This window comes from Nerophis ophidion, linkage group LG12, assembly GCF_033978795.1.
Source record: "Nerophis ophidion isolate RoL-2023_Sa linkage group LG12, RoL_Noph_v1.0, whole genome shotgun sequence".
NCBI classification, from domain to species: Eukaryota; Metazoa; Chordata; class Actinopteri; order Syngnathiformes; family Syngnathidae; genus Nerophis; species Nerophis ophidion.
This window is the reverse complement of record NC_084622.1, coordinates 15978008-16005654: the sequence shown is the minus strand read 5'-3', so window position 1 is coordinate 16005654 and position 27647 is coordinate 15978008. Positions and strand designations below refer to the sequence as shown.

Here is a 27647-nt window from a genome sequence, read left to right as displayed (position 1 = left end):
GTCATATTGCAGTCTCCACATATGTCTTATATGTGTCTGCCATCTACTGGTCACACGTATCGTTACGCCATGTACCAAAAAAAAATGGCTACAATGTCGGTAAGCACAACTATAGAATTTTTGAGAAAATGAAAGGATTTTAAGTGCGTCTTATAGTTCGAAAAATACGGTGTATATATATATATATATATAATTTTACATATATAATAAAAGCATTCATTGTGGTACAACTATCACATTGTATTATCTAACATATCTGACAATCAGCTTGATTTTGTAACAAACCATTTATTTTTTAATACGGTGCTTGGGTACCCATGACTTCAGTCTTTCAGAGCTTCTCTCAGACAACCATTTTTTAGACCTCTGTATTTGTCAAATCTTAGTTACTACCCTGGAAGCAACACTTAGACATCATGGATTTTAAACAGCTTCAGCACATACGCAGAGGCAGCCTAATGGGCTTTAGTGCTTGGACAGGATTCATGTGTATGTAGCTCAAGAAAGGATCTAGTAGACTGTTGCTTGCTTGGATTGGGACTTTATGGTCCGTACGAGTAGGGCTGGACGATAAGGCCTTTTATTAATATCTCGATATTTTTAGGCCATGCCACGATACACGATATATATCTCCATATTTTGCGTTAGCCTTGAATTAACACTTGATGCATATAATCACAGCAGTATGATGATCCTATGTGTCTACATTAAAACATTCTTCTTCATACTGCATTAATATATGCTACTTTTAAACTTTCATGCAGAGAGGGAAATGACAACTAAAAGTGTATTTATTAAATAGTTATTAAGCACAAATATTCATGTCATTTCTAAAACAGAAAGTGCAAGATTGTCAGAGACATTTTAAAACAAGCTATTACTGCACTTTTGTGCATGATGTCACCAAGGTAACATATCAAAACAACGCTAAGTTAAAGTGCACTTTTTGTACAGAATGCCACTACAATAGTTTAAATCTAATAAAGTGCACTTTTGTGCATGATGTCGCAAGATATTTCAATAACTGTCAAATAAAAATGAGCTGCGTAATAGGAAATCAAATAGTGTATGTCCTTTGCTGTGTGGTAGGTTCCTGCGGACGTTATCTCCTTCGGTTGTTGACTTTTTTCTTTCCATACGGTGTTGATCTGGAAATAGTTGCTTCGGCATTTTGTTGGTGTGGCACCGGTCGGAGACGTTGACATGCGGAGTTTCAAGCACTCCTTATTCTCTAGCGGGTGACTTTTCAAATGATGCAACATATTAGCAGTGCTGCTACCTTTTGTAGCAACGCTTTTGCTGCATAAATGTGGAAAATATTCCCGCTTGAAGCCAAACCACTGCCAGAAGATGGACCCCGTGCTGTTTTCTTGGTAATTAATTCTTTCTCCATTTGTTACCATATTCGCACCTTCTCTCTCTCGTATTAGCACTCGCACCTCACCGTTAGCATCACAGCTAATGTTACCCTTGTTGCTACCTCTCTGCTCCGCGGGAGCGTGTGACGTGTGTAAGAATTTTTGATTGATTGATTGAAACTTTTATTAGTACATTATTAGTACATTGCACATGTTCCGTACAATTGACCACTAAATGGTAAGACTAGAATAAGTTTTTCAACTTGTTTAATCAATTCATGGTGCAGAAGGTGCGCTTGTTTTGTCTCTGTGAGAAGGAGACACAAGAAAGAGGGAAAAGAGCCTCTAGTGTATTGCCTGCAGGTAAAAGCAACTCCATGAGAACTTATATCTGAATATCACGATATAGTCATTTTCTATATCGCACAGAGACAAACCCGCGATATATCGAGTTTATCGATATATCGCCCAGCCCTACGTACGAGCAATGTAACATGTAAATATTAACATTTTCTAGAATTAAGCATGCTCTGGGTATGAGTCGTTGCACTGCTAGCAGTAAAAATGGAATCCGAAATCCTACAATCCTCCTCAGATCTTGACATGTGGATTGTAATATTTATTTTAATTGTATACGGTATCTGCCAATGTATGTAGAGTCTAAGTGGACGGATTGCAAACACCCTTTCATTGCAATTGATTAGCGGGCATGAGTATGGACAAGGGTGTAGTACCATTGATAATGACAAATTATCGTACCAGAATATTAAGATTATTGTATCGCGTTGCTATTCAACTGTCGGCCCCGGGATGGCACCAAAACTTTTGGAAAACCTTTGCAGCACATTCCTAAAAACACAACATTGCTCCTGTTGGATAGAGGAACTTGGACCACTATAACATTGTAACTAAGTATTGTCGTTGTGGCTTGTTAACTTCAGCATAATATTGTGAGAGTCCAGTCCGTAGTGGAACTAACATAATAGTGAGAGTCCAGTCCATAGTGGATCTAACATAATAGTGAGAGTCCAGTCCATAGTGGATCTAACATAATAGTGTGAGAGTCCAGTCCATAGTGGATCTAACATAATAGTGAGAGTCCAGTCCATAGTGGATCTAAGATACTATTGAGAATCTAGTCCATAGTGGATCTAACATAATCGTATGATGGTCCAGTCCATAGTAAATCTAACATAATAGTGTGAGAGTCCAGTCCATAATAGATCAAACATAATAGTGTGAGAGTCCAGTCCATAATAGATCAAACATAATAGTGTGAGAGTCCAGTCCATAGTGGATCTAACATATTAGTGTGAGAGTCCAGTCCATAGTGGATCTAACATAATAGTGTGAGAGTCCAGTCCATTGTGGGATCTAACATAATAGTGAGAGTCCAGTCCATAGTGGATCTAACATAATAGTGTGACAGTCCAGTCCATAGTGGATCTAACATAATAGTGAGAGTCCAGTCCATAGTGGATCTAAGATACTATTGAGAATCTAGTCCATAGTGGATCTAACATAATCGTATGATGGTCCAGTCCATAGTAAATCTAACATAATAGTGTGAGAGTCCAGTCCATAATGGATCAAACATAATAGTGTGAGAGTCCAGTCCATAATAGATCAAACATAATAGTGTGAGAGTCCAGTCCATAGTGGATCTAACATATTAGTGTGAGAGTCCAGTCCATAGTGGATCTAACATAATAGTGTGAGAGTCCAGTCCATAGTGGGATCTAACATAATAGTGAGAGTCCAGTCCATAGTGGGATCTAACATAATAGTGAGAGTCCAGTCCATAGTGGATCTAACATAATAGTGTGAGAGTCCAGTCCATAGTGGATCTAACAGATTAGTGTGAGAGTCCAGTTCATAGTGGATCTAACATAATAGTGTGAGAGTCCAGTCCATAGTGGGATCTAACATAATAGTGAGAGTCCAGTCCATAGTGGATCTAACATAATAGTGTGAGAGTCCAGTACATAGTGGATCTAACATAATAGTGAGAGTCCAGTCCATAGTGGATCTAACATAATAGTGTAAGAGTTCAGTCCATACTGGATCCAACATAATATTGTGAGAGTCCAGTACATAGTGGATCTAACATAATAGTGAGAGTCCAGTCCATTGTGGTTCTAACATAATAGTGAGAGTCCAGTCCATAGTGGATCTAGCATAATAGTGAGAGTCCAGTACATAGTGGATCTAACATAATAGTGAGAGTCCAGTCCATAGTGGATCTAACATAATAGTGAGAGTCCAGTACATAGTGGATAAATAAATAAATAAATGGGTTGTACTTGTATAGCGCTTTTCTACCTTCAAGGTACTCAAAGCGCTTTGACACTACTTCCACATTTACCCATTCACACACACATTCACACACTGATGGAGGGAGCTGCCATGCAAGGCGCCAACCAGCACCCATCAGGAGCAAGGGTGAAGTGTCTTGCTCAGGACACAACGGACGTGACGAGGTTGGTACTAGGTGGGATTTGAACCAGGGACCCTCGGGTTGCGCACGGCCACTCTCCCACTGCGCTACGCCGGATCTAACATAATAGTGAGAGTCCAGTCCATAGTGGATCTAACATAATAGTGAGAGTCCACTAAATGGTCCCTAGTGTGTGAATGTTGTCTGTCAATCTGCGTTGGCCCTGCCATGAGGTGGCGACTTGTCCATGGTGAACTCCGTCTTCCGCCCAAATGCAGTTGAAATAGGTCCAGCACCCCCCGCAACCTCAAAAGGGACAAGCGGTAGAAAATGGATGGATGGACAACAGCTTTCTTGGAAAAATGTGTGTAGTTGTTAACCTGTGTGTTGGGATTAAATGTTGTATAAACACAGTAAGGTTTTAAAGTATATCTGAATTGGCAAAGAAATGGGATCATACAATAGGAACTAAATCTAAATTGATTTATTTAACCTTAAAAACAGCCTTGAATATACAGTATGTTTGACTGTAACAAGGAAAATGGCATTGCAACCGTAGCATTCCGAGAACACAAACAGAACTACAGAAACACTTGCCTATATTTACAGTTGTCACAAGATTGACTGATAGCGGGTTTTTTTTTGTTTGTTTTTTAGCTTGAGTCAGCGTGAGTCTTCAAAAGATTTGTCTTCTTCCGCGAGGCCCAACTGATTACCTTTCTGCCATTTGCCCAGTTTCCAAACACCATCTGTGTTTGGGATCATCCCGGTCTGTTGTAATTACTGTCGCAGGCAAGCACCCATAGATAATGACAATGCTGCTACGCTCAGCAGGATTAGACAGGTGCTTGTCGACTTGCTTTGACTTGGGCTTTTATGGCCTGTTGCGCCACGGACAATCAATGATAACATGGTGACCTACAGGCGCTGCAGCAAATATGGAAAAAAAACTACTAAACATTCTATGGTAGTTCATTCAGTTGAGATACACGGATAATTAAGTTGTATACCGACAACTGTAAATTACTGTATTTTTTGGTCCATAAGGCGCACCGGATTACAAGGTGCACTGCCGATGAGCGGGTCTATTCAGGTCCTTTTTCATACAATAGTTGCACTGGATTATAGGGCGCATTAAAGGCCTACTGAAATGAGATTTTCTTATATAAACGGGAATAGCAGGTCCATTCTATGTGTCATACTTGAGGCGTTCGGCTGGCATCCTGACCAGATGCCCGAACCACCTCATCTGGCTCCTCTCCATGTGGAGGAGCAGCGACTTTACTCTGAGTTCCCCCCGATGACAGAGCTTCTCACCCTATCTCTAAGGGAGAGACCCGCCACACGGCGGAGGAAACTCATTTGGGCAGCTTGTACCCGTGATTTTGTCCTTTCGGTCATAACCCAAAGCTCATGACCATAGGTGAGGATGGGAACGTAGATCGACGGGTAAATTGAGAGCTTTGCCTTCCGGCTCAGCTCCTTCTTCACCACAACGGATCACTACAGCGTCCGCATTACTAAAGACGCCGCACTGATCCGCCTGTCGATCTCACGATCCACTCTTCCCTCACTCGTGAACAAGACTCCTAGGTACTTGAACTCCTCCACTTGGGGCAAGATCTCCTCCCCAACCTGGAGATGGCACTCCACTATTTCCCGGCCGAGAACCATGGACTAGGACTTGGAAGTGCTGATTATCATTCCAATCGCTTCCCACTCGGCTGCGAACCGATCCAGTGAGAGCTGAAGATCCTGGCCGGTTGAAGCCATCAGGACCACATCATCTGCAAAAAGCAGAGACCGGATCAAGCAGCCACCAAACCAGATCCCCTCAACGCCTTGACTGCGCCTAGAAATTCTGTTCATAAAAGTTATGAACAGAATCTGTGACAAAGGGAAGCCTTGGCGGAGTCCAACCCTCACTGGAAATGGGTCCGACTTATTACCGGCAATGCAGACCAAGCTCTGACACTGATGGTACAGGGAGTAATCCGGTATATCCAACTTTAATTTCAATAATATTGTTATACATTTAAAAGGGATAGCTTTGCCTTCCGGCTCAGCTCCTTCTTCACCACAACGGATCAATTCGGCGTCTGCATTACTAAAGACGCCGCACTGATCCGCCTGTCGATCTCACGATCCATTCTTCCCTCACTTGTGAACAAGACTCCGAGGTACTTGAACTCCTCCACTTGGGGCAAGATCTCCTCCCCAACCTGGAGATGGCACTCCACTATTTCCCGGCCGAGAACCATGGACTAGGGCTTGGAAGTGCTGATTATCATTCCAATCGCTTCCCACTCGGCTGCGAACCGATCCAGTGAGAGCTGAAGATCCTGGCCGGTTGAAGCCATCAGGACCATATCATCTGCAAAAAGCAGAGACCTGATCCTGCAGCCACCAAACCGGATCCCCTCAACGCCTTGACTGCGCCTAGAAATTCTGTCCATAAAAGTTATGAACAGAATCTGTGACAAAGGGAAATCCAACCCTCACTGGAAACTGGTCCGACTTACTACCGGCAATGCGGACCAAGCTCTGACACTGATGGTACAGGGATTAATCCGGTATATCCAATTTTAATATCAATAATACTGTTATACATTTAAAATGGAATTGAAATGTGTGTATGCCCATTTACTGTAGCTTCTTTATATTGTTTGCTTTCATATGCCATATTTCCTTGAATTGCCGCCGGGGCGCTAATTAATTTAAAACCTCTTCTCCGGCGTTTACCAAAGGCACGCGGTAAAGGAAAGCATGCGCTAATTATTTTAAAACCTCTACTCACTCCGGCGCTTACCAAAGGCATGCGGTAAATTTAGGCCTGCGCTTATAAATTTGAGTGTGATGTAAGGATACCATCATGAAAAGCACAATTTATTAAAAAAAAACTTTATTATGGTCTTACCTTTACTTATAAATGAAGTCCTTGCACAGCTCCTTCTGATCAAAAGCATCGATAACTTGTTTATAGAAGTCTTCCTTATCTTTTTTTCAGTTTTAAAAGTCTCTGTCTCGATGGAGAGCTTCCTTTATTATCTCCTGCTTCGATTGAAAGTCCAGTTTAGAAAACAGTGTTATTTTAGAGATGTAATCCTCCATGTTAAAAGTGCAAGCGAGAGGAAAAAATAAACAATCGCTGCTCACTCTTGCTGCTTGTTGTCACTTCTTCTGCAGCCGAGTAGTCGCAAGAAGGATCACTAGCGCCCTCTACTACCAGGAGGCGGGAGTCATTTAATGACTCATATTTGACACACGCAGCTACGGTATATTATAAAACATAGCTGCTTACTGTTCTTTTTAGCATATTCCATAGCTTGGACCTTAAATCCTACTGAATAGCTCTTAATCTTCTTCTCTTTATGCGATTTCAAATGATTGAAATCAGCCTCCTCCATTTTGAAAATTATGACAGGTGAAGTGTCACTCGTGACGTGACGAGTTTGACCCGGGGGAAATTCTAGACATATACTAATAAAAATTATATTTTGCCAAACAAGTTTGATCCAGCGTTAATCCTGAGCCGGTGGCATACTATATACCCGGTGGCAATTCAAGGAAATACGGTAATGAAGATAATCCGTATAAATGTACTATATGTAAGACAAAAATATGTTTTATGCACCGAAATAGCGGGAACATTTTTATTGGGCAAAACCAACGGTGACATTAAAAGACAACATTATGAGCTTCAGGAAGTGGAGTCAAACTTTCCTGGTGACATAATGTATATTCAATTAAATGTGTTTACATTAGCCACATATAGGAACAGTCACTGTTGTGTACGACATTCTAGGCTCCTAGATTGGTCTGCGGTCAGTTTTCATGCAGCATAGTTGGCTCTATTCATAGCATACCGAAACCGGATTACTGACTTGTGAAAAAAAAAAGAAGGTGTGATTACATGACCCGCTTGCGTGTTTATTATCTAATTTAACAACTCTGCGTGCAGCTAAGGTGTGGTCGTGGTGGTGGTTGGCAGGATCATTTGAGACAACAGATTGCTCTGCCATAACATTTGCGGTTGATGTTGACTGTGCCCCTGAGGGTAATTACCAGTGACTCATGTTATGAACTTTGCTCAAAGGTTACATTAATACAGGGGTAGGGAACCTATGACTCTAGAGCCAGATGTGGCTCTTTTGATGACTACATATGGCTCTCAGATAATCATATTTATTAAGCGCTTTTCTCTAGTGACTCAATGCGCTTTACAAAGTGACACCCAATATCTAAGTTACATTTAAACCAGTGTGGGTGGAACTGAGGGCAGGTGTGTAAAGTGTCTTGCCCAAGGACACAACGGCAGTGACTAGGATGGCGGAAGCGGGAATCGAACCTGGAACCCTCAGGTTGCTAGCACGGCCACTCTACCAACCGAGCTATGCCGAGTAACCGTGTGATACTCTTCCATATCAGTAGGTGGCAGTCGGTAGCTAATTGCTTTGTAGATGTGGGAAACAGCGGGAGGCAGAGTGCAGGTAAAAAGGTCTCTAATGCTTAAACCAGGGGTAGGGAACCTATGGCTCTAGAGCCAGATGATTGCATATGGCTCTCAGATTAATCTTAGCTGACATTTCTTAACATGATAAGTAATGAATACTTCTGCTGGTAATCACAGTTTCAAAAATAACGTTCAAATTATAAAACATTCTCATGCAATTAAATCCAACCATCCGTTTTCTACCACACCTGTTCAAGATGTCGCGTTATTGGTAAGAAGTATTATATGTATTATTGGTTAACTTTTATAATAACAATGTTGTTAAAAAGAATAAGAGACTTATTATACTCTACAAATGTTGGTCATACTTAAAAATGCACAAATTTAGTTGTATTCAGTGTTGAAAAATGTTATATGGCTCTTACGGAAATACATTGTGAAATATTTGGCTTTCATGGCTCTCTCAGCCAAAAAGGTTCCCGACCCCTGCATTAATAGTTCCATGGATTTTGAAACGGTTTACCTAATAATCATTTTAGCATTAAATGTAAGGACAGTTTATTTAAAAAATATGTTTATAGTAAGGTTGTCCGGATCCCAATATTTTGTTACCGGTACCAAAATGTATTTCGATACTTTTCTAAATAAAGGGGACCACAAATATGTCATCATTGGCTTTATTTTAACAAAAAAATCTTAGGGTACATTAAACATATGTTTACTTTTGCAATGTAGTCCTTAAAGGGGAACATTATCACAATTTCAAAAGGGTTAAAAACAATAAAAATCAGTTCCCAGTGGCTTGCTGTATTTTTTGAATTTTTTTTCAAAATTTTGCCGGTCTCGGAATATCCCTAAATAAAGCTTTAAAGTGCCTTATTTTCGCTCTCTGCAAAGACACTGGCCATTTCCCTGTGACGTCACACAGTGCTGCCAATGTAAACAAATAATGCGAATAGCACAGCAAGATATAGTGACATTAGCTCGGATTCAAACTCGGATTTCAGCGACTTAAGCGATTCAACTGATTACGCATGTATTGAAATGGATGGTTGGAGTATGAAAGTATTGAAGAAGAAACTGAAGCTATTGAGCGAATAGCTATTGACGCTATTCATAGCCATAGCATGGCCGAATAGCTGCGTTAGCATCGCCGGTAAAATGTGTGGACCAAACGATCAGGACTTTCGCATCTTTTGACACTGGAGCAACATAAATCCGTCGATTGGTAAGTGTTTTTTTCGCATTAAATGTGGGTGGAAGGAAACGTAATATAGTTGTAAATGCATCTACAGGTTATCCATACATCTCTGTGCCATGTCTGCTTTAGCACCGCCGGTAAATAGCATGTTAGCATCGATTAGCGTAGCATGTTAGCATCGATTAGCTGGCAGTCAACATCAACAAAACTCACCTTTCTGATTTCGTTGACTATCGTTGCAAATGCATCTGCAGGTTATCCATACATCTCTGTGCCATGTCTGCCTTAGCATCGCCGGTAAAATGTGGAGACACTCTGGCACATTCAATGGGGGTCCGGCGTCAGACACTTTCGCATCTTCGGGCCAGTGGTGCAACTTGAATCTCTCCCTGTTAGTGTTGTTACACCCTCCGACAACACACCGTCGATATATTCCAAAAAACGGAAAATAACAGAGCTGAGACCCGGTGTTTGTAATGTGTTGAAAATGAAAGTGGCGAGTGTGTTACCTCGGAGACGTCACATTCTGACGTCATCGCCTCCAGCGCGATAAACAGAAAGGCGTTTAATTCGCCAAAATTCACCCATTTAGAGTTCGGAAATCGGTTAAAAAAATATATGGTGTTTTTTCTGCACCATCAAGGTATATATTGACGCTTACATAGGTCTGGTGATAATGTTCCCCTTTAAAGAATTAGTGATGGACAGAAGATATATACAAAACAATTAGTTGAATGGCCATTCAACGTGAGAGCATTTTGAAGAAAAACACAGTTACTATATATTTATATAACATTCCAATTCAATTATTTAGTGTCTCTGGATCTTGTATAAATCTCAGCTCGGATAAAAGAGTTCTTGGAGAACGGTTTCGGAGAGTAAAGCAGTACAGTCCTTGTGCTGCCGTTAAGGGTGCAAATGTGTAGAGGGTTGGCTCGAGAGCCTCCGGCCAGCCCAGACCGAACAGTTGGTGGGGTTCATGGCTGGAATCTCCCAAGAACCATCCTTGGACTGGATGTCATCGCCTCCAGCGCGATAAACAGAAAGGCGTTTAATTCGCCAAAATTCACCCATTTAGAGTTCGGAAATCGGTTAAAAAAAATAGATGGTCTATTTTTGGCACCATCAAGGTATATATTGACGCTTACATAGGTCTGGTGATAATGTTCCCCTTTAAATCAAACAGTGAACATACTAGACAACTTGTCTTTTAGTAGTAAGTAAACAAACAAAGGCTCCTAATTAGTCTTCCGACATACGCAGTAACATATTGTGTCATTTATCTACCTATTATTTTGTCAAAATGATCAAGGACAAGCTGTAAAAAATAAGTTTTAATCCACTTGTTCATTTACTGTTAATACCAGCTTATTTTCTGTTTCAACATGTTCTATCGACACTTCTGTTAAAATGTAATAATCACTTATTTTTCATTAGTTTTGGAGGATACCACACATTCAGGTATCGATCCGATACCAAGTAGTTACAGGATCATACATTGGTCATATTGAAAGTACTCATGTGTCCAGGGACGTATTTCCTGACTTTATAAACATAATAGGAATTTTTTTAAAAGGAAAAAAGATTTTGTGGTGATTAAAAATATCGTTGTAATCATAGTAGTATCGACTAGATACGGTATTGTTCTTGGTGTTATTACAGTAGATGGCAGGTGTAGATCCAACCATGGCATTTGTTTACAATCAGGAGCGCTAGCTTTAGTTAGCGGTGACGCCGGTGAGCTATTGTATCCTCCTACGGTGTGTAGTGAGGCATGTTTAGCTATTCCTCGTCCTGCAGTGATAATGGTACTTGTAAAAAACTCACTTTATTTGTTAACTTTATCTGTTAACTATCTAGACATGTTTTAAAGTACCTCTTCCTGAGGGTGTTTCAGTGTTATAACTTCACCTTTATATTGCTGCTACGGTACATTTTTAGCCTATTTTATACCTCCATTATCCTTTCCATCCTTACACTTTTCATCCTTTGTAACTGAACTACTGTGTGGAACAATTTCCCTCGTGAATCATTAAAGTTATCTTTATTTTTTAAGCCAAAATACGTACGTTCTCCCTTTTCTGTCTATACTCTGTGTCTGCATGTAAGTACTCTGTGTGTGTGCACTGCCGAACATGCTCCTCTGCTCATAAAACCAGTAATATTATGCACGTTTGAATAAAAAAAAAAAAGGGAACCGGTACTTTTCAGAGTATAGTATTGTGTGTGATTCATTAGTACCTCAATACCATACTAGTACCGTAGTATAGCGTAAAACCCTTATCTATAGTGGGCATTGGATGCAATCATGGGGGCGGTGTGGCACAGTTGGGAGAGTGGAAGTGCCAGCAACCTGAGGGTTCCTGGTTCAATCCCTCACCTTCTACTAAACTAGTCACGTCCGTTGTGTCCTACCTTGCTCCTGATGGGTCGCGGTTAGTTCCTTGCACGGCAGCTCCCGTCATCAGTGTGCGAATGGGTGAATTTACATTTTAGTTTCAAAGCGCTTTGACTACCTTGAAGGTAGAAAAGTGTAAACAAGTATAACCGGTTTACCATTTATGCACTGGAGAGGATAAATCCATCAAGATCGCTTTTGACCACATGGTCGGTCATACAATTTCCAGCACTTGACCATGTTCAGGTACCATGAATTGATTCAACGTGGACTTGACTTAAACAAGTTGAAAAACTTATTGGGGTGTTACCATTTAGTGGTCAATTGTACGAAATATGTACTGTACTGTGCAATCTACTAATACAAGTTTCAATCAATCAATCAATCAATCAATCAAGCAATTCATCTCTTAGGCATAAACAGGACAAAATGTCACTACCATTCAAAGTAGATAAACTACAATGAAAACAAGGTTTTTGGAAAGCTTTTAAGGCATGGGTGTCAAACTCTGGCCCGCGGGCCAAATCTGGCCCGCCGTGTACAGCGTCGGTGCCACTGTAACACCGCATTCACCGCTAATACTCATATGCCAACCCTCCTCATTTTCCCGGTACACTCCCTAAATTCAGTGCCCCTCCCGAAAATCTCCCGGGGCAACCATTCTCACGAATTTCTACCGATTTCCACCTGGACAACTATATTGGGGGCGTGCATTTAAGGCACTGCCTTTAGCGTTCTCTACAACCTGTCGTCACATCTGCTTTTCCTCCATACTAACAGCGTGTCACTTAATATTTGTGGCTTTAACACACGCACAATTGAATGCAATGCATACTTGGTCAACAGCCATACAGGTCACATGGAGGGTGGCTGTATAAACAACTTTAGTACTGTTACAAATATGCGCCACACTGTGAACCCACACCAAACAAGAATGACAAACACATTTCGGGTTAACATCCGCACCATAACACAACAGAACAAATACCCAGAACCCCTTGCAGCACTAACTCTTCCGGGAAACTTCCAGCAAACTGACCAATAATTAACGTTTTATTCATGCATTTTCTCTTGCTACTTCAAGGCTTGAATGTTTGGTTCATTCATTATTGTTATTTTATTTTCAAATGTATTATTAGCCTGTGGAAAAAAATTTATATTTACCTCAGAAGATTACAAATAGAAAAAAAGGCGTAAAATTTTTATTTAAATTTTATTTGATATGCCATTGATATTTTTATTATTATTATTATTATTATTTGAAGCGGGATTTTGCATGTCATTAAAGTTTTTTAAGCCTTGCTTGTTCATGTTTGGGTCCCTATTAAAAGGTTAATTTGTTCAACCTTGGCCCGCGGCTTTGTTCCGTTTAAAATTTTGGCCCACTCTGTATTTGAGTTTGACACCCCTGTTTTAAGGCCTTTTTTTACAACACATATAACGACTGGATAACAGCATTGTCTAAATTCATAGGGCTGGGAGTCTTTGGACACCACACGATTCGGTCCGATTCTTGGGCCTAACGATTCGATTCAAAATCAAGACTTTTTAATAATGCTCGGTGACGGTTATATGATTAACTACATTCCTCCGATTCTGTTCATAACTTTTATGGACATAATTTCTAGTCGCAGTCAGGGCGTTGAGGGGATCCGGTTCGGCGGCTACAAAATTAGGTCTCTGCTTTTTGCAGATGATGTGGTCCTGATGGCTTCATCTGGCCAGGATCTTCAGCTCTCACTGGATCGGTTCGCAGCCGAGTGTGAAGCGACCGGGATGCAAATCAGCACCTCCAAGTCCGAGTCCGTGGTTCTTGCCCGGAATAAGGTGGAGTGCCATCTCTGGGTTGGGGAGGAGATCTTGCCCCAAGTGGAGAAGTTCAAGTACCTCAGAGTCTTGTTCTCGAGTGAGGGAAGAGTGGATGGTGAGGTCTTCTGGCGGATCGGTGCGGCGTCTTCAGTATTGCGGACCTTGTATCGATCTGTTGTGGTGAAGAAGGAGCTGAGCCGGAAGGCAAAGTTCTCAATTTACCGGTCAATCTACGTTCCCATCCTCACCTATGGTCATGAGCTTTGGGTTATGAGCGAAAGGACAAGATCACGGGTACAGGCGGCCGAAATGAGTTTCCTCCGCCGGGTGGCGGGTCTCTCCCTTAGAGATAGGGTGAGAAGCTCTGTCATCCGGGAGGAACTCAAAGTAAAGCCACTGCTCCTCCACATGGAGAGGAGCCAGATGAGGTGGTTCGGGCATCTGGTCAGGATGCCACCAGAACGCCTCCCTAGGGAGGTGTCTAGGGCACGTCCGACCGGTAGGAGGCCACGGGGAAGACCCAGGACACGTTGGGAAGACTATGTCTCCCGGCTGGCCGGGGAACGCCTTGGTATCCCCCGGAAAGAGCTGGACAAAGTGGCTGGGGAGAGGAAAGTCTGGGCTTCTCTGCTTAAGCTGCTGCCCCCGCGACCCAACCTCATATAAGCATAACAAGATGGATGGATGGATGGAAGGATACATTCCTCCATAAAATACATACATTTTTGGACACCTTTACCATTTCATGTGTTTTGGTGATTCTTGCTTGGATGTCAGTGAAGGAAAGAGGGAAGTGAAGTGAATTATATTTATATAGCGCTTTTCTCAAGCGAGTTAAAGCGCTTTACATAGTAACACCCAATATCTAAGTTACATTTAAACCAGTGTGGGTGGCACTGGGAGCAGGTGGGTGAAGTGTCTTGCCCAAGGACACAACGGCAGTAACTAGGATGGCACAAGCAGGAATCGAACCTGCAACCCTCAAGTTGCTGACACGGCCACTCTACCAACCGAGCTATGTAGCCCCTATAAAGAGCGGTCGCTTGTCGCCTTTGCATGACAGATAATACTCATGACCCTTTCATAGAAACATCTCTCTGGATTATTCTGAGCCTGCATGGAATTAACAGCTGTCCACTGCTATCAAGACCTGAAAATATCGCGCAAAAAATGTTTTTAGGCTCATGTACAATAATCTGGTTCATAGCTTCGATTTAAGATGTAATCAAACAAGGACGTCTATTGATTCTACTTGATGACGCCCCGCTCTTGTACAATGTTATGTTAGATCCACTATGGACTGGACTCTCACTATATTATGTTAGATCCACTATGGACTGGACTCTCACTCTTATGTTAGATCCACTATGGACTGGACTCTCACAATACTATGTTAGATCCACTATGGACTGGACTCTCACAATATTATGTTAGATCCAAAATGGACTGAACTCTTACACGATTATGCTACATCCACTATGGACTGGACTCAAACAATATTATGTTAGATCCACTATGGACTGGACTCTCACAATACTATGTTTGATCCACTATGGACTGGACTCTCACAATATTATTTTAGATCCACTATGGACTAGACTCTCACAATATTATGTTAGATCCAAAATGGACTGAAATCTTACACTATTATGTTAGATCCACTATGGACTGGACTCTCACTATTATGTTAGATCCACTATGGACTGGACTCTCATTATTATGTTAGATCCACTATGGACCGGACTCACAATATTATGTAAGCTCCACTATGGACTGGACTCTCACAATACTTTGTTAGATCCACTATGGACTGGACTCTCACTATATTATGTTAGATCCACTATGGACTGGACTCTCACTCTTATGTTAGATCCACTATGGACTGGACTCTCACAATACTATGTTAGATCCACTATGGACTGGACTCTCACAATATTATGTTAGATCCAAAATGGACTGAACTCTTACACGATTATGCTACATCCACTATGGACTGGACTCAAACAATATTATGTTAGATCCACTATGGACTGGACTCTCACAATACTATGTTTGATCCACTATGGACTGGACTCTCACAATATTATTTTAGATCCACTATGGACTAGACTCTCACAATATTATGTTAGATCCAAAATGGACTGAAATCTTACACTATTATGTTAGATCCACTATGGACTGGACTCTCACTATTATGTTAGATCCACTATGGACTGGACTCTCATTATTATGTTAGATCCACTATGGACCGGACTCACAATATTATGTAAGCTCCACTATGGACTGGACTCTCACAATACTTTGTTAGATCCACTATGGACTGGACTCTCACACTATTATGTTAGATCCACAATGGACTGTACTCTCACTATTATGTTGGATCCACTATGGACTGTACTCTCACTATTATGTTAGATCCACTATGGACCGGACTCACAATATTATGTAAGCTCCACTATGGACTGGACTCTCACAATACTTTGTTAGATCCACTATGGACTGGACTCTCACACTATTATGTTAGATCCACAATGGACTGTACTCTCACTATTATGTTAGATCCATTATGGACTGGACTCTCACACTATTATGTTAGATCCAAAATGGACTGAACTCTTACACTATTATGCTACATCCACTATGGACTGGACTCAAACAATATTATGTTAGATCCACTATGGACTGGACTCTCACATTATGTTAGATCCACTATGGACTAGACTCTCACACTTTTATGTTGGATCCACTATGGACTGTACTCTCACAATATTATGTTAGATCCACTATGGACTGGACTCTCACTATTATGTTAGATCCACTATGGACTCGACTCTCATTATTATGTTAGATCCACTATGGACCGGACTCACAATATTATGTTAGCTCCACTATGGACTTGACTCTCACACTATTATGTTAGATCCACTATGGACTGGACTCTCACACTATTATGTTAGATCCACTATGGACTGGACTCTCACAATATTATGTTAGATCCACTATGGATTGGACTCTCACTATTATGTTAGTTCCACTATGGACCGGACTCACAATATTATGTTGGATCCACTATGGACTGGACTCTCGCAATACTATGTTAGATCCACTATGGACTGGACTCTCACACTATTATGTTAGATCCACTATGGACTGGACTCTCACTATTATTTTAGATCCATTATGGACTGGACTCTCACAATACTATGTTAGATCCACTATGGACTGGACTCTCACAATATTATGTTAGATCCAAAATGGACTGAACTCTTACACGATTATGCTACATCCACTATGGACTGGACTCAAACAATATTATGTTAGATCCACTATGGACTGGACTCTCACAATACTATGTTTGATCCACTATGGACTGGACTCTCACAATATTATTTTAGATCCACTATGGACTAGACTCTCACAATATTATGTTAGATCCAAAATGGACTGAAATCTTACACTATTATGTTAGATCCACTATGGACTGGACTCTCACTATTATGTTAGATCCACTATGGACTGGACTCTCATTATTATGTTAGATCCACTATGGACCGGACTCACAATATTATGTAAGCTCCACTATGGACTGGACTCTCACAATACTTTGTTAGATCCACTATGGACTGGACTCTCACACTATTATGTTAGATCCACTATGGACTGTACTCTCACTATTATGTTAGATCCATTATGGACTGGACTCTCACACTATTATGTTAGATCCAAAATGGACTGAACTCTTACACTATTATGCTACATCCACTATGGACTGGACTCAAACAATATTATGTTAAATCCACTATGGACTGGACTCTCACATTATGTTAGATCCACTATGGACTAGACTCTCACACTTTTATGTTAGATCCACTATGGACTGTACTCTCACAATATTATGTTAGATCCACTATGGACTGGACTCTCACTATTATGTTAGATCCACTATGGACTCGTCTCTCATTATTATGTTAGATCCACTATGGACCGGACTCACAATATTATGTTAGCTCCACTATGGACTGGACTCTCACACTATTATGTTAGATCCACTATGGACTGGACTCACAATATTATGTTAGATCCACTATGGACTGGACTCTCGCAATACTATGTTAGATCCACTATGGACCGGACTCACAATATTATGCTGGATCCACTATGGACTGGACTCTCGCAATACTATGTTAGATCCACTATGGACTGGACTCTCACACTATTATGTTAGATCCACTATGGACTGGACTCTCACTATTATTTTAGATCCATTATGGACTGGACTCTCACAATACTATGTTAGATCCACTATGGACTGGACTCTCACAATATTATGTTGGATCCAAAATGGACTGAACTCTTACACGATTATGCTACATCCACTATGGACTGGACTCAAACAATATTATGTTATATCCACTATGGACTGGACTCTCACAATACTATGTTTGATCCACTATGGACTGGACTCTCACAATATTATTTTAGATCCACTATGGACTAGACTCTCACAATATTATGTTAGATCCAAAATGGACTGAAATCTTACACTATTATGTTAGATCCACTATGGACTGGACTCTCACTATTATGTTAGATCCACTATGGACTGGACTCTCATTATTATGTTAGATCCACTATGGACCGGACTCACAATATTATGTAAGCTCCACTATGGACTGGACTCTCACAATACTTTGTTAGATCCACTATGGACTGGACTCTCACACTATTATGTTAGATCCACTATGGACTGTACTCTCACTATTATGTTAGATCCATTATGGACTGGACTCTCACACTATTATGTTAGATCCAAAATGGACTGAACTCTTACACTATTATGCTACATCCACTATGGACTGGACTCAAACAATATTATGTTAAATCCACTATGGACTGGACTCTCACATTATGTTAGATCCACTATGGACTAGACTCTCACACTTTTATGTTAGATCCACTATGGACTGTACTCTCACAATATTATGTTAGATCCACTATGGACTGGACTCTCACTATTATGTTAGATCCACTATGGACTCGTCTCTCATTATTATGTTAGATCCACTATGGACCGGACTCACAATATTATGTTAGCTCCACTATGGACTGGACTCTCACACTATTATGTTAGATCCACTATGGACTGGACTCTCACTATTATGTTAGATCCACTATGGACTCGTCTCTCATTATTATGTTAGATCCACTATGGACCGGACTCACAATATTATGTTAGCTCCACTATGGACTGGACTCTCACACTATTATGTTAGATCCACTATGGATTGGACTCTCACTATTATGTTAGTTCCACTATGGACCGGACTCACAATATTATGTTAGATCCACTATGGACTGGACTCTCGCAATACTATGTTAGATCCACTATGGACTGGACTCTCACACTATTATGTTGGATCCACTATGGACTGGACTCTCACTATTATTTTAGATCCATTATGGACTGGACTCTCACTATTATGTTAGATCCACTATGGACTGGACTCTCACACTATTATGTTAGATCCACTATGGACTGGACTCTCACACTATTATGTTAGCTCCATTATGGACTGGACTCTCACACTATTATGTCAGAACCCACATCTGCCCCCCCAACCACCCCAAAGTTTCCCTATTGTATCCCATTGGGTTGAGTTTCTTTCTTGCCGTGGTGTCAGATCTGATCCGAGGATGTCATTGTGGCTTGTGCAGCCCTTTGAGACACTCGTGATTTAGGGCTATACAAGTACACTTTGATTGATTGATTGATATGGTCTGAAAAATATGGTAATTGTCTTTGGACTGTGGGTCACACATCTGCTTTTGGTGCAGGACTCAGTCTCCTGTGAGTAGATCTCCCCCAGTGCTCTCTGGGAAAGGCTTATAGGCTTTCCGCTCTGACAGGGGAAGACACAAACAGTTTTATGAAACACTTCTGGGATCAAAGGCAGCCATTCAAGCAGTGGAGCCAGTGGTTCTAGTAGCTTCCTGCAGGTTTTCTGTTCCACAGCCCGACTTGGTGTGACATATGGATTCCCCGTTAACCTCTGTGCGGGGCCCCTGGTCAACATTGGAAGTGGCCCTACGTCAGAAGGTGCCGCTTGCCGAGGAGCAGGATAGAGATGTGGACGGGGATTGGTTATTTTAGCAGGGGGTTCGTGGAAAGTGTTTCTCCCGTGGGATTGGCGTTCCAGGAACAGTTTTTCTCTTGTGGCGTGGAATGAAGGAAGCCATTGGAGGACGTGCCTCGGCCTCACTTCATTGGGGAAGTCGTCAGCCACAAGTTGTCGGCCACGCCTTGTTTCTACCCACTTCCCACTTGCATTTGTGCTGACGGCGGCGTAGCGAGGGACCACTCCTATTAGCCCACAGACAGAAAGACCTTTCTTTCGACAACACTTCTTTTTTTCCTCTTTCTTTCTTAACCCTTAACCCTGTTCTGACTTTCTCTGAGCCCCAGACGTCGAGCTGGTTCTTCTTCAGAGACCCACGCCAGCAGCTTTTAAACTTGACCTACATTGCTCCCAAACTCAACTTCAACTCCACTTTATTAGGGACAACCCAACAATGCAGCACGAGGGTCAAGCTCAAGGCCCAGGGGCCAGATCACCGTGCGTATATATGTGAATTATATTATATTTACGTTAATTTTAGCTTCTGTTTTTTCGATGAAGAATATTTGTGAAATATTTCTTCAAACTTATTATGATTAAAATAAAAATAAAAACTATTCTGGCAAATCTAGAAAATCTTTACAATCAAATTTAAATTTTATTTCAGAGTGTTTTGAATTTCTTTTAAAAAAAATTCTGGAAAATCTAGAAGAAATAATGATTTGTCTTTGTTAGAAATATAGCTCGGTCTAATTTGTTATATATTATAACAAAGTGCAGACTGGATTTTAAACCATTTAAAACAAGTCATCAAAATTCTAAAATGAATCTTAATCAGGAAAAATGACTAATGATGTTCCATAAATTATTTTTAAAATTTTTTCAAAAAGACTCGAATTAGCTAGTTTTTTTCCTTCTTTTTTTCGGTTGAATTTTGAATTTTATAGAGTCGAAATTGAAGATAAACTAGATTTCAAAATTTAATTTTCATTTTTTTACTGTTTTCTCCTCTTTTAAACCATTCAATTAAGTGTTTTTTTCATCATTTATTCCCTTCCGTAAAAGGGAAAAAAATGTACGACGGAATGACAGACAGAAATACCCATTTTCTTATTTATATATATATATATATATATATATATATATATATATATATATATATATATATATATATATATATATATATATATATATATATAAAATATGTGAATTATATTTGTGAATTATGTGAATTATAGTTATATAGCGCTTTTCTCTAATGACTCAAAGCGCTTTACATAGTGAAACCCAATATCTAAGTTACATTTAAACCAGTGTGGGTGGCACTGGGAGCAGGTGGGTAAAGCGTCTTGCCCAAGGACACAACGGCAGTGACTAGGATGGCGGAAGCGGGAATCGAACCTGCAACCCTCAAGTTGCTGGCACGGCCGCTCTACCAACCGAGCTATGCCACCCCATATATGTATATATATATACAATGATTTGTCGCACGGAGGGGTTAGTGCGTCTGCCTCACAATACGAAGTTCCTGGAGTCCTGGGTTGAAATCCAGGCTCGGGATCTTTCTGTGTGGAGTTTGCATGTTCTCCCCGTGAATGCGTGGGTTCCCTCCGGGTACTCCGGCTTCCTCCCACTTCCAAAGACATGCACCTGGGGATAGGTTGATTGGCAACACTAAATAGGCCCTAGTGTGTGAATGTTGTTTGTCTATCTGTGTTGGCCCTGCGATGAGGTGGCGACTTGTCCAGGGCGTACCCCGCCTTCCGCCCGATTGTAGCTGAAATAGGCGCCAGCGCCACCCGCGACCCCAAAAAAGGGAATAAGCGGTAGAAAATGGATGGATGGATGGACAACATATTTGATGTTCAAACTCCTAAACTTTATTTTTTGCAAATAATAATTAACTTAGAATTTCATGGCTGCAACACATGCCAAAGTAGTTGGGAAAGGGCATGTTCACCACTGTGTTACATCACCTTTTCTTTTAACAACACTCAAAAAAAGTTTGGGAACTGAGGAAACTAATTGTTGAAGCTTTGAAAGTGGAATTCTTTCCCTTTATTGTTTTATGTAGAGTTTCAGTCGTTCAACAGTCCGGGGCCTCTGCTGTCGTATTTTACGCTTCATAATGCGCCACACATTTTCGATTGGAGACAGGTCTGGACTGCAGGTGGGCCAGGAAAGTACCCGCACTCTTTTTTTTTTTTTTTACGAAACCACGCTGTTGTAACACATGCTGAATGTGGCTTGGCTTTGTCTTGCTGAAATAAGCAGGGGCGTCCATGAAAAAGACGGCGCTGAGATGGCAGCATATGTTGTTCCAAAACCTGTATGTACCTTTCAGCATTAATGGTGCCTTCACAGATGTGTAAGTTACCCATCCCTTGGGAACTAATGTACCCCCATACCATCACACATGCTGGCTTTTGAACTTTGCGTCGATAATAGTCTGAATGGTTCGCTTCCCCTTTGGTCCAGATGACACGATGTCGAATATTTCCCCCAAAAATCTGAAACTCGTTAGACCACAGAACACTTTTCCACTTTGCATCAGTCCATCTTAGATGATCTTGGGCCCAGAGAAGCCAGCGGCGTTTCTGGATGTTGTTGATAAATGGCTTTCACTTTGCATAGTAGAGCTTTAACTTGCACTTACAGATGTAGCGACAAACTGTATTTAGTGACAGTGGTTTTCTGAAGTGTCCCTGAGCCCATTTGGTGATATCCTTTAGAGATTGATGTCGGTTTTTGATACAGTGCCGTCTGAGGGATCGAAGGTCACGGTCATTCATTGTTGGTTTCTGGCCATGCCGCTTACGTGAAGTGATTTCTCCAGATTCTCTGAACCTTTTGATGATGGAATGGACCGTAGATGTTGAAATCCCTAAATTTCTTGCAATTTCACTTTGAGAAACATTGTTCTTAAACTGTTTGACTATTTGATCACGCAGTTGTGGACAAAGGGGTGTACCTCGCCCCATCCTTTCCTGTGAAAGACTGAGCATTTTTTGGGAAGCTGTTTTTATACCCAATCATGGCACCCACCTTCATTCTAGCCTGATTTAGCCATTCCTTTACCACTTTTGACATGTGTTCGGCGTCATTGTTGTCGTGTACTGGGCAAATGGAAAGAGGCAACACCAGGGCAGAACTGCGGTTTAGAAGGTTTATTAAAACCTTTGATGAATGTGTGGTGTGTATGCTACCACTAGTGAATGAATGTGGACGATGTGCGGAATTAACAATGTGGAATTTACGTATGCGTCTTGGATGTATCTTTTGTCGAATCCAAGGGGGAAGGCGAAGAGGCAGTCAGCAGGGAGGCAAGCAGTCAGAGGCTGGAGAGAGGCAACGATGTCCGGGTCCAAGCAGTGGTCGAGTATCGGGGAAGGCAAGCAAAGATCCGGGAGGAGGTCGTGAGGCAAGAGACGATCACAGGAGACACTGTGCAAAACACAAAAGACATCAAGTCAGGATCTAGGGAGAGCACAATAAGGCGAGCAAGGAACAAGGGAGGGGTGCCAAATGTGATGCTTACTCAGGGGAGATTAGCTACGTTCTGGCGAAGGTCTCCTGGCTTTCACTGGTCTTTTCTGCCGCTCCCTCTCGTCAGGCCCAGGTGCGCTGATGCGTGATTGTCTGCAGCCTTGTCGCTGATTGGCCGTGCTGTAAGAATGTGTTCCAATCACTATCACAACAAATAAGAGTTGTAGAAATTTTCGGAAACTCAAGTCAGTCATGACATTATGTTCTTTACAAGTGTATGTAAACTTCTTACCATGACTATATATATACCGTATTTCCTTGAATTGCCGCAGGGCATATAGTATACGCCTGCCTTGAATTACTGCCGGGTCAAACTCTCTTCCCAAAATAATTAGTGCATGCTTAGTATTACCGCCTGGTCAAACTGTGATGTCACGAGTGACACTTCCCCTGTCATCATTTTCAAAATGGAGGAGGCTGATTTCAATATCGGTAATTTGAAATCGCATAAAGGGAAGAGGATTAAGAGCTATTCAGTAGGATTTAAGGTCCAAGCTTACATCCCACTCAAATTTTTACTGCATACCTTTGGTAAATGCCGGAGTGAGAAGAGGTTTTAAAATAATTAGCGCATGCTTACTTTTACCGCATGCCTTTGGTAAGCGCAGGAGTGAGAAGAGGTTTTAAATTAATTAGCGCCCCGGCGGCAATTTAAGGAAATACGGTATATATATATACCTGTATATATGTATACATATATACAGTGTATATGTATATATGTATATATATATATATATATATATATATATATATATATATATATATGTATATATATATATATATATATATATATATATATATATATATATATATGTACATGTATATATGTGTGTGTGTGTGTGTGTACAAGTATATACATATAAAATATGTGTATACATACTGTATATGTATATATGTGTGTATGTATATACGTGTGTCTATATATATATATGTATACATATATACAGTGTGTGTGTGTATGTATATATATATATATATATATATATATATATATATATACACAGTATGTATATATTTATACATATATACATGTATATATATATGTGTGTATATACAAAAGTATATACATATAAAATGTGTGTAAACATACTGTATATGTATATGTGTGTGTATGTATATATGTGTGTGTGTGTGTGTATATATATATATATATATATATATTGGAGAATGCATATATTTTTAAGAGTTCTTTCTTTATTCATAGTCATGTTTAAAGCAGCTAATAATTTCCCATGTGTACACTTTGTTCTTGTATGTTATGTCCGCAATTAAACTCTGTGCTTTACCCTAAAGGCGTCGGAATTTGGTAGTATGACATACTCCCTTTTTACCTTATCAGTATGAGAACAAAGAGGCTGTATTCCTTTCTGTTGTTTTGGTATTCAATAAGTTGTCTCTTCCCTTTTAATTTTCAGACTGCTTCTAGATGCTGGTATTAGCGCACTGTAAGATTGGTCTCCTAAAGCTTCAGTAAAACTTGATAATATTCCTATTCTGTCTTGATGGTCCTTCTTACTCAACATATGTCATCTGAAAGAATTTGGGATTGACCAGTGACTTTAATTCTGGTCAGACGCAGCTATATATATATATATATATATATATATATATATATATATATATATATATATATATATATATATATATATATATATATATATATATATATATATATATATATATATATATATATAAAACCTGTTTGTCCAGGGATGTGCCTTCACTTGATGATCTGAGGGACTGAACACACCTCAGGGTGTCTCAGGTGTGTGTAGTTTGTCTCCCCAGCAACCGACCAACCAAAGGAGAGTGTTATTGTGAGGTCGGTAGGAAAATAGGTGAGGTGTATTGTTTTGTCAGGGAGTACAGGTCACTGCAGATCTGCACACGTCAACAAAGCCGCGTCACCGTCTTTGTTTGGTGTTCTTCTGCCACAAGTTGCTGCAAGGCTGGCCACTATGAGACGGGGAACAACACTGGAAGTTGCATTCTAGCAGACCGCAGTGATAAGATTATGAGGATTACGGCGCAGAGGATGGGATTTAATGGCAGACTTTTAGCTTTGCTGATGAACAATAGACAACATGGAGCAAAATGACACAACAAAGAAGGCAAAAAAGATGGTCAGACTTCCCATGTGATCTTATTTACCAGAACCAAGTCTGTAAGGCTGCTGAGAGCGCCCTCTTTTGGTCAGAATGTAATGTCTCTGCCTTCGTTTATTTTGCTTGGTAACTGCAGGTTAAATGTTTGTATTCTATTCATTTAACATAAAGTGTGTGACCTCTGTCTAATAGTTCTGCTTATCTCCAAAATACTAGAAGCAGCTTTCAATATATATGTATATATATATTACACACCGGAGTCGCTTTGGAGGGACTGGCGGAGATGCGGCTGAGGGGACAGGACTGCAGAGTTTGGAGGGACTGGAGGAGATGCGGATGAGGGGACAGGACTGCAGAGTTTGGAGGGACTGGAGGAGGTGCGGATGAGGGGACAGGGCTGAGCGCTGGGACGTAGAGGCTTCGCAGTGTCTTGGCTGGGTGAGCAGATGTCGGACACCTCAGTCACCTTGGACGTATCCTCGCTCATCCATGCGGACTGGACATTGGCCGAGAGTGTAGTCGGCTGTCTTGGTTGCTTTGTTGGGTCTGCTCCTGTCTCTGGCCATGCTCCCTCCACCCCAGCGGACGATGGCGTGGAACACCCCGGAGGCCACCACAGTGGATATGTTTCTTTTACTTTTTATTCATAGCTGTATGTAGAAGTGTCTGGTTGTATCTGCTGCTTTAATGTCTTTAATGTCCTCTGTGTTCTTTGATGTTTGATGTTTCCCTCTTACACACATGGAAGAGGGATGTGTACTATGGCTATGAGTTGTTGTTTTTTCCCTTGGCCTCAGTCTGCACCTCCTCTCCAGGGCCCAGGCTAAGACCTATTTTTTTTAATTTTATTTTAATCTTCAATCAATTCCCCCCCCAGCCCCCCCCCTTGTTTACCTATATCTTATCTTTTTTGTAAGGGGCGCTGGAAGCCGGCAGACCCGTCAGCGATCCTGTTCTGTCTCCCTGTAATGTTTGTCTAAACTTGAATGGCATTGTGCTGAAAATTGTAATTTTCCTGAAGGAACTCTCCTGACGGAATAAATAAAGTACTATCTAATCTAATCTATATATGTGTGTGTATATATATATATATATATATATATATATATATATATATATATATATATATATACACATATATATATATTCTACAAACTTTATGGCTGGCTCACATCGTGGTCACTCCGTGATCACGTACGACCGCCAGACACTTCTGGATGTGGACATATCGGGCCGTTTTGGACTGATAGACGCGTGCTTGTTCAACGTGCTAACTAGCATGGGAATAATTTGGCGGCTACATCCAGCGGCCTGTGAAGCAGCGGAGTATAGTAGCAGCGGGGGCCGTCTACGGAGCAGACGCCAGCGGTGTGATCGGAAACGCGGATGTCGAGCGGGGCTAAAAACAAAGCAGAAGGCTAATCCCCACAGAACACCACTTCCCTCCATCCTGCAGCCGCATTTAAATGGAAAATGCGAGACTACTGGTCTGGGTAAGGAGTCAGTTAAATTAGAACAAGTTTTTTCTGCTTTGAGTGTTTCAGAGTTGGACATGTGTTCTACCGAGGTGGCTAACCATGATGCGTGCAGTTTATCAAAGCAACAAACAAACAATCGGAAAATCCCTGTTACTGAGGTGGCTAACCATGATGCGTGCAGTTTATCAAAGCAACAATCAAACAACCGGAAAATTCCCGTCGTATCAATTCCTAGATATGGTCGTAATTATGCTAAATGCACTGGGCATAATAAACACAACATTATTAATATTGCTACTACGGATAATTTGATCAAAAATTCCCTAAAACAGCCCACTACCTATAAAATAGGTTTTTTAAACATAAGATCATTGTCTCCCAAAACGTTATTAGTTAATGATATTATCAGAAACAACAATCTTAACGTCATCGGTCTCAGCGAAACCTGGCTTAAACCAAACGACTTTTTTACGCTAAATGAGGCATGTCCTCCTAACTTTACACATGCGCATATTGCCCGTCCGCTTAAAAGGGGTGGGGGGTGGGGGGTCGCACTAATATACAACGAAAACTTTAACCTTAGTCCTAACATAAATGATAAATATAAATCGTTTGAGGTGCTTACTATGAAGTCTGTCACACCGCTCCCTCTACACATGGCTGTTATCTACCGCCCCCCAGGGCCCTATTCGGACTTTATCAATGAATTCTCAGAGTTCGTTGCTGATCTAGTGACACATGCCGAT

At 40.9% G+C, this 27647-nt stretch overlaps 1 protein-coding gene across 2 annotated transcripts in view; it reads left to right on the top strand.

Annotated features, from left to right (window-relative positions):
* LOC133563022 (transient receptor potential cation channel subfamily M member 1-like) overlaps positions 1–27647 on the top strand; it is a 164009-nt gene that overhangs the window by 9341 nt on the left and 127021 nt on the right. The gene's annotated exons all lie outside the window — the stretch shown is intronic.